At 45.5% G+C, this 8,460-nt stretch overlaps 1 pseudogene; it reads right to left on the bottom strand.

Moving 5' to 3' along the window:
* Window positions 1–4,871: 4,871 nt before the first annotated feature.
* Window positions 4,872–5,431, bottom strand: LOC132575728 (mitochondrial calcium uniporter regulator 1-like; annotated as a pseudogene).
* Window positions 5,432–8,460: the final 3,029 nt, after the last annotated feature.

The raw sequence follows: 8,460 nt of genomic DNA, 5'->3' as shown, positions 1-8,460 counted from the left end.
TTTTACAGAGCTCAAGGCAGCTTATAATAAAATGTGTTAAAGTACACAAAACCAAAATTTAAAACCACGTTTTAGGATGGCTTTAATCATTAAGTACCCAAAGCCTAAGCCTATTGACTTCCATGTCCTTGACAGGCTATAACTCTGAGCTCTAAATCTTTTGGGCAAGTAGGGGAGTTAAACCTCATGCCGTTTTCCTAGTCTGAAATGATACCATGGGGCTGCAGTTTGTCTTGGGCAAATCAGTCTGAACAAACCAAACTCTGTGTGCTTTTGAAAGATGCATATTCTCACCAAGGGAATTCACATCACAATTGAAGCCTGGCAAAGGGTACATTTATTTGGAGCCTGGCAAAGGGTACATTTCCCCGCTCACTTTTGGGGATCAGTTGATATTTCTGAAGCATCCCTTCCTTCAGATATCAGTTTGCACACTTTGCACTGGGGAACAGCAAGCTGAAACATCCTTTCAATATTAACCCAGCAGCCCTAAATGGCATTTACCCCTAAGTCATTAACTTCCATGTCCTTGGCAGGCTATAACTCTGCCTTCTAATTTAGAAGTTCTAAATCTTTTTGGGAAGTTGTCTTTTAAAAGAATGAAATTATTCCGGCCCCATATTGTTGAGCAAGAGTCCTTTCTTTAAAGCAGTTGAAACATTGTGGAAAGTATAGCCAGAAAAGGGGAAAGAAGAGGAAGGCTGGCAGGAGGACATGCTGGCTGCATGGGAGCCAGCACAGACAGAGGAAAAAGTGACAGCCAGGAGGGCTCACTTGGGCCTCCCAGCCTCATTTACTTGGAGACATGAGGAGGAGGAAAGGCATGCCTCTGTAGTAGAGTCCTGGTGGAGGATCCTAGGGAGCACAGAGCACCTGCAGCTAGGAAACAAACATTAGTAATATGAGCATAGGACCAAGGAAGAGTCAACAAAGGGCAACCCAAAAGTCCAACAAGCAGCCAAGGACATTTGTCTGAGGCCCTTGACCCAATAAAGAAGAAGAAGAGATTGGATTTAGACCCTGCCCTTCACATGGATTCTCAGAGTGGTTTACAATCTCCTTTCTCTTCCTTTACCACAACAGACACCAGGGGTGCGGTCAGACGTCCAAAAAACCCCGCTACGGGCATGAGTTGAGCCCGCAAGCATGTCGGATTTTACCCGGACGTTCACACGTCCGCATCTGTCAAGCGTGCTTAGCCCGTGCCCGTCCCACGCTGATGCACCTTGCTCGCGGATTAATTTGCTACCGCTTTTAATCCGGAACAAGACGCTTCCTGAGCGCTCTGGAGCATCTGAACGGGCAATCGTTGCTGAGTCGCAACAGCGCTTCCCGCTTCCAGCTTCCCGCCACAAACAAAATGCATATCACTGCGCCATCGAAGGAAGGAACTCGAAAAAATTGCTTATTAGCGTGCGTGCCCGGCCTTTTCTTTTTTTTAATATTTTAGTTTATTGCGTAATAGCGATATATCGAAATTTCGATATGTGAGTATCGAGATTTCCAGTATGTGAGGCGATCTTTTCCGAAAAGTAGTGCAAACGGAGAAACACATCTGCAACACATCTGTGTGAATCGGCACATTTGTGAGGTAGGTGGGGCTGAAAGAGTTCTTTTGAGAACTGCTCTTGAGAGAGCAACTCTTTCAAGAACTGTGATTGACCAAAGCTCACTCAGCAGGTGCATGTGGAAGAGTGGGGAATCAAACCTTGTTCATCCAGATTAGAGTCTATGCTCTTAATCACTAGAGATTAGAGTTCATGTTCCTATCCACTACACCAAACTGACTCTAAGGGTGACAACATCTAAATCTTAGTATACAGGGGTTTCTCTCTCTCTCTTCTTCTACATGTTATATGTGTGTGTGTGCATATTTCCTCATGCTTATTGTTGAAATTTAGTGGTGGGTTGTTTTTGTTCTATTTAATATTATAACAATGAATCATGACAATTCTAGACTAAGCCACTAACGAGTTTAAGGGTCTCATGGCATGCATAAATAGAACAAGATATTGCACTGATTTTTTAATCATACAGCAACTTTCTGCAATTTGACACAGAGGTTAAAGATCAGTCACCAGTTTGTGGCTTCATACTGGTATCCATTCAGTGTCCTGCCTTTTTTTATTCTTGACCTTGCAAGTTCATCACTCTTACAGAGGAGTTTCCACAGTAATTTTCCAAAGGGAAACACCCTTCAAAACACACATATTTTCCAAGCTTTAATAATTACACTATGCTAAAAAAAATGTAGTCAATTAATACCAATATTAATTGGTATTCACTGATCTCATATGGCTCTATATCACTGATCTCATATGGCTCATCTGGTTCATAGCATAATTGGAATGGGTTCAGTCCATGCCATCAACTTTGCAGTTTTTTTATGGGGGCAGGGCATCAGGGAGGTTAATGGCAGATGCCTAGGCTTTTTACTCCCGATCCAATCCTCCCCTGCTCACTCAAAACTGCTCAAACATGCCCCAAACAGGGGTAAACCATACCAAAACCCCCCAGAGGGAAAATAACCCCACAGAACTCACCAGGCAAACCAAGTGGAAAACATCAACAAACGCAGCAGATAGAGATCCACAAACGCAGCCAGCAAACGCAGCCAGCTAGCACAGTAAAAACAGATCCAGGTGGAGGCGTGAAAACTAACGTGCTGGGGATAATGGCGTCAGAAAACTCTGAAGGAAAGAGAGATGTCCTGGATACACCAGTTACAACTAAGGTATTCCCAAAAAAATTAAAAGACTCTTTGCAAGATATGTTAAGCTCAATTATGCATAAAATTGATTCTATTTTTAATGAAAAAATGCAGCCCTAGATCCAGCCCTGCTAAAGGTGCATCGTATAGGAGCTCCTAATAATTCACAAAGACAGTTACCAAGAGACATTTTGGTGGCATTTGCAGACATAAGCCAAAAACCCTGATCCTTAACAAATCCTTAACAGATCCTTAACAGACCAGTTTAAAGACCTTGCATTAAAAGTAAAAAAATCTGAAGCACAAACTGAGACTGCAACTGGGGTTTGTAGAATCTTTCGGGCTCAAGTGCCATGTTCTACTGGAGAAAGTTTTTCTTCCAGATGTTTCATTGAGACTGCAATGACGCTTGCAATGACTATTCAAACAGAAAATCAACAACTATAAAAGGAATCTCAAGATCTAAAGGACAGAGTCTTATTGCTAGAAACCCAAGTGTGATCTCATCATTTGAAATTTTGTGGCTTCAAAGAAAACCCGGAGGAGAATGCCACTCTAATCCAAGACATCTCTATCTGGATAGCCCAAATTCTGCAGATGGGGAAAGTATCCCATCCTACCAAAGGTCAGGACCAGATCTATATGTTTTCTGAGGGGGGCAAAATTTAAAAAATGGTGTCCCCTTATGGGCCATTCTTTCTTATGCTCCCATAGAATACAATGGACTCCATACTCAATTTGCCCCCCCCTCCATTGGCGCCCAGGGCAAGCACCCCCTTTGCCCCCCCCCCCAGATCCGGCCCTGCTAAAGGTGCATCATATAGGAGCTCCTAATAATCCACAAAGAAAGTTACCAAGAGACATTTTGGTGGCATTTGCAGACATAAGACAAAAAAACCTGATCCTTAACAAATCAAGAGAGATGGGCTACCTATTGTTTCAAGACACAAGAATACAAGTATTTCTAGATCTGCTCAATGAGGCCTTAGCAACAAGGAAAAAACTTAAACAGCTTACTATGAAACTGAGAGACGCCCACATCCAATACAGATAGATTACCCCTGCCAAGCTGATGGTCTACAGAAATGGTTGCCAATACTTCGCTACAGATGAAGACTCTGGAACAGGACTCTTGCAAGCACTAAAGTTGGAAAAAGACACTGACCAGAACAGGAAGTCAGCCAAAAGAAAATTATCACTAACTGAAACCCCAGAAAAAGAAAAAGAGTAGAATGGAGTGCATCTGCTGGCAACAGATATAGACTCCAGAGAAAAAACATACCCAAGCAGCAAGATACCTATAAAAAGAACTGTAATAATCTGGAAAAGGGCTCGGTTGTTAACATTGGTAAATATAATAAGACTGAGATACTGAAAAAAATAATAACAAAATACAACAATGTACTGGATGGGCAGGGGGGAGGGGGGGTCTGAAAAAGAGACAAGCTCCTACCACACAAAAAGACAATTATATAAATTCATTGGTTAATAGTATTGTAAACGGTCACAGAAAAGACTGACAGTAAGAGTTAAGAATACATTTTGTGATATTTGAGTTTATTTGTTAATAGAAAAGGCCACATAATAGGCCTAATTGGGAAGGGTGTAGTTTAGAGAGTTTGTGTTAAATAGATTAGGTTGCAGTTAAAGGGATAGTTGAACAGAATAGAAAATACAATTTTAAGTAAATCTAGTTAAAGAAGAAAGTAGCTAATTCAAGCAGATATATTTATTGGAAATAGGGTTGCCAAGTCCAATTCAAGAAATATCTGGGGACTTTGGGGTGGAGCCAGGAGACTTTGGGGGTGGAGCCAGGAGACATTGGGGGCGGAGCCAGGAACAAGGGTGTGACAAGCATAATTGAACTCCAAAGGGAGTTCTGGCCATCACATTTAAAGGGACAGCACACCTTTTAGAACGCCTTCCTTCCATAGAAAATAATGAAGGATAGGGGCACCTTCTTTTGGGGCTCATAGAATTGGACCCCCTGCTCCAATCATTTTGAAACTTGGGGGGTACTTTGAGGAGAGGCACTAGATACTATATTAAAAATTTGGTGCCTCTACCTCAAAAAACAGCTCCTCCAGAACCCCCAAAACCTCCAGATCAATTCCCCATTATTCCAAAACACATTAATTATATACTTGGCTAAAATTAAACATTATGTTTTATATATAACCTGTTGTACTTTGGTGACCATATCCTTGTACATCACAGCCATATTGCCATTCATGGTGTTAATTAACGCAGATACAATAATCTCAGATTGCAGAGTGGTGAAACCATTTTCCTCCATAAGGCACACAAGGGCATGGGTGTCAAAATAAAGCTTCTTGCTTCCTGACCGGGGGGAGGGGGGGAGGGACTCGCCTTACTGGTTTCTACGTGTAGGGATGATGCACAGATGCTGATATCTTGCTGTTTGGAGGTGAGGGAACGACCCCCATCAAGGCTGAGGAAACGCCGACGCTCTTGCAGAATAAAAAGCCACGGGCTGCTGAACTTGCGCGGCCGTTGGTCTTGAGGCCAGCAGAAGCCAGGAGCTTGCTGCCAGCTCCCAGCACACCGTTATTACTCCTCCGCCTCCAGTCTCCTAGGCAACGGCGCGACAACATTACATGAGGCACCGGAAAGGAAAGCTCGTTACTCCCGCTGGATAAGGAAGACTCTCTTCCTGCCACCCACAACCACTACGACGGCTGCAGCCTGACCTCTCACCATCCCGGTTCTTCAGATCCCCATCGGGGATCGGTGGGAAGGGAAGGGGGGAGGAGAAGCTGGGTGGGAAGGGCCGCCATTCCCCCCCACTTTCCAGATTTCTGGCGCACGGGGGATGGAGGCTCCAAATCGGGGGTCTCCAGCCAGAGCGGGAGATTTGGGAAGCCTCATTGGAAAGTTAGAGTATAGACCTACAAAGGTAATCAAAAGCTGTTATATAGTGTAAAGTAAGAAGCTATTAAAACATACAAATCCATAAACTAGATTTTATAAGCTGGTTAAGAAGGTACTATTTGAGTGAGTGGCTGCCGAGCGGGGAGGAGGCACCGACCCGAGCAGGGAGCCGAGCGAGGAGAAATGGAGCTGTGAGTGGCGGGGAGTCAAGCGAGGAGGTGTGGAGCGGCGAGTGGCGGAGCCAATGGCGTTAGTCGTGACGGCGGAGTGCTCGCAGTGGCTGAGCCGTGTCTGGCGCGTCTTGGACCCTGTCTGGCACAGTAGGGATTTTTCTCTACCCGACACATCTGAATCCGGCCGTTAGCCGCACGACGAGTTCACCGCGGCATTGATCTATGTCAGCATGGATCGACATCATCTGGCGGCTGGTGGCTCTGGAGGCAGCGCCCGGCAGTAGCTGTGGCTCCTGGACGGGATCGGCTTGGACGGGGCTTGATTTGGAGCTGTGGTGTGTGCTCCTGCCAAGGGGACCTCAGCACCTGGGGAGCATGGAGGGGATTTTTCTTCACTTCGTGCTCACTGGGGCTGTTGATTAGTAGAATAGACCTGGCCCAGCTCTGAAGAAGGTTTACATTAGACTGCACGCAAGCATATACTGTAGCACTTTAATTATAAGCACTTTATTCCTATTATTATTCTACACTATTGCTGATAACGAGCTATCAATTAATTATCTATTTTTATGGTTTAGCTGCTAAATTTAACGGAACCTAGTTTATTAGTGGTTGATTAATGTGGGATGAATGAAATTGGGAGATGTATTAATCTGGGAGAATTAAATGTGGGTTTAATTTATTGAATTAATTAGCTATTAGGAAATTGATTTAGTGGCTGATTGAGTTAGGAGTACAAATTGGAAGTAAAGAAGTTTTAGAATGTAACTAGCTTAAGGGATAATTATTAGCTAATTGATTGATGGACTAGATTAAGGGTTTTAGAATTAATCGGCCATTTAGGGGAGGTTAAATCGGCAGGGTTGATAAAGTGATTGGGGGAGGGGCTCTAAGTTAGCAAGGGCAGTGGAGACAAAGGACTACTACAGGTCATCTGACACTGGTTGGAGGTGATTGTGGAGACCAGTGGGGGGATGACTGGCCTGGGGATTCCAATACTCCTGGGGAGGGGGAGATATGACGGTGGGAACAGACAGAAATGTAACGAAAGGCGGCGGAGACATGTGGGTGCTCAGCCCCCTTCCAGTCTGTGTCCCATTCAAAGGGTGACAGGGGGTGGGGACAGGTTGAACTACCCACCTCCGTCACTGGTGTTATGCAATGCCAGCTCCATAAATAATAAGACGTGATCCTTCGGGACTTCCTGTGTGAACAGGATATGGACCTGGCATGCGTGAATGAGACCTCAGTACGCGATGGGGAGACAGTAGCCCTCTCCCAGGTAGCCCCCCCAGGATACTCAGTCTTTCACCAGTCACGGACTAGTGGGTGGGGGGGAGGAGTGGCACTATTCATACGGGAGGCTTACTCCTTCCGGGCGCTACCGATGCCAGAGATCGACAGCATCGAATGTGCGGGTCTGAAGTGGGATGTGGGAGAGGGGTTGGCGATCTGGCTGGTGTACCGATTGCCTAACGCACCAGCCAGCGCCTTACCATCCCTGATGGAGGCCGCAACAGGCTGGGTGTTGGAACATCCAAGGCTTCTAATCCTGGGTGATTTCAATGTCCATGCCAATGACACAGGCTCCAATCAGGCAACAGACCTGGTGTCATCCATGGCTACGCTAGGACTCTCTCTATTTGTAGCCACACCCACTCATCAGGCCAGGCACATGCTAGATTTGATCTTTGCATCAGGGGTTACAGTGACCCGAATTACTGCTGATGCAGTGCCATGGTCGGACCACTATGACCTGAAGGACCGCTGGGATGTGCCCCCCCAAACCTGTTTAGGCAATGAGCGTATTTTAGCTTGCCCAAGGAACCTAATGGATCCACTACGGTTCAAGAGGGAACTGCAGGATCCCTGGCCCCCTGGCGACTCACTCGATGACATGGTTGAGCTATGGCAAAATCGGCTTACCATGGCCATTGATGAGATCGCTCCTCGGCGTCCTCGGCGCCCCCATGAAAAGATGGCACCATGGTATAATGCGGATTTGCGATTGATGAAACGAAGGCTCAGATGACTAGAGAGGCAATGGTGGTGGACTCATGACGAAGCAACCAGAGCATCTTATAGAGAGTATATGAGATCCTAAGAGATGGCAGTCAAGGCCACAAAAAAAATGTACTTTGCGGCCAAGATTGCATCCGCGAATTCACACCCAGCACAATTATTTAATATTATTCGGCCTCTTACAACTCTGCCACAAGGCAGACCAAACTATAGGGAATTGGAAATTGGCCGTGAAGCTTTTGCAACATTTTTCACAGATAAAGTCTCGTTGCTCCGCCGTGACCTCCCTGCCACAATTGAAACAGTAAGTGAACTCGAGGCTCCGTGCCTGTTTTCGGGATCAGCTTTAGACAGCTTTGCAACACTCAGCTTGGAGGAAGTTGACAGAATCCTCGCAACTGTACATCCAACAACATGCAATTTGGACCCCTGCCCATCCTGGGTGATTAAAGCTTGCCGAATGGAGCTTTAATATCCTGTACGGGATATTGTAAATAGGTCCCTCTCGGATGGGCTTTTTCCAGCACCTCTTAAAGAGGCGATAGTCCCCTCTTGAAAAAACCAACATTAGATCTGGCCAAATTGGCGTACTATCGGCCAGTCTCAAATTTACCCTTTCTGGGTAAAATTATCGAGAGGGCAGTAGCGCTACAGTTGCAGAGC

This window comes from Heteronotia binoei, chromosome 8 (assembly GCF_032191835.1).
Source record: "Heteronotia binoei isolate CCM8104 ecotype False Entrance Well chromosome 8, APGP_CSIRO_Hbin_v1, whole genome shotgun sequence".
Classification (NCBI taxonomy): Eukaryota; Metazoa; Chordata; class Lepidosauria; order Squamata; family Gekkonidae; genus Heteronotia; species Heteronotia binoei.
The sequence above is the reverse complement of the archived record's forward strand: the minus strand, read 5'-3'. Positions and strand labels throughout refer to the sequence as shown.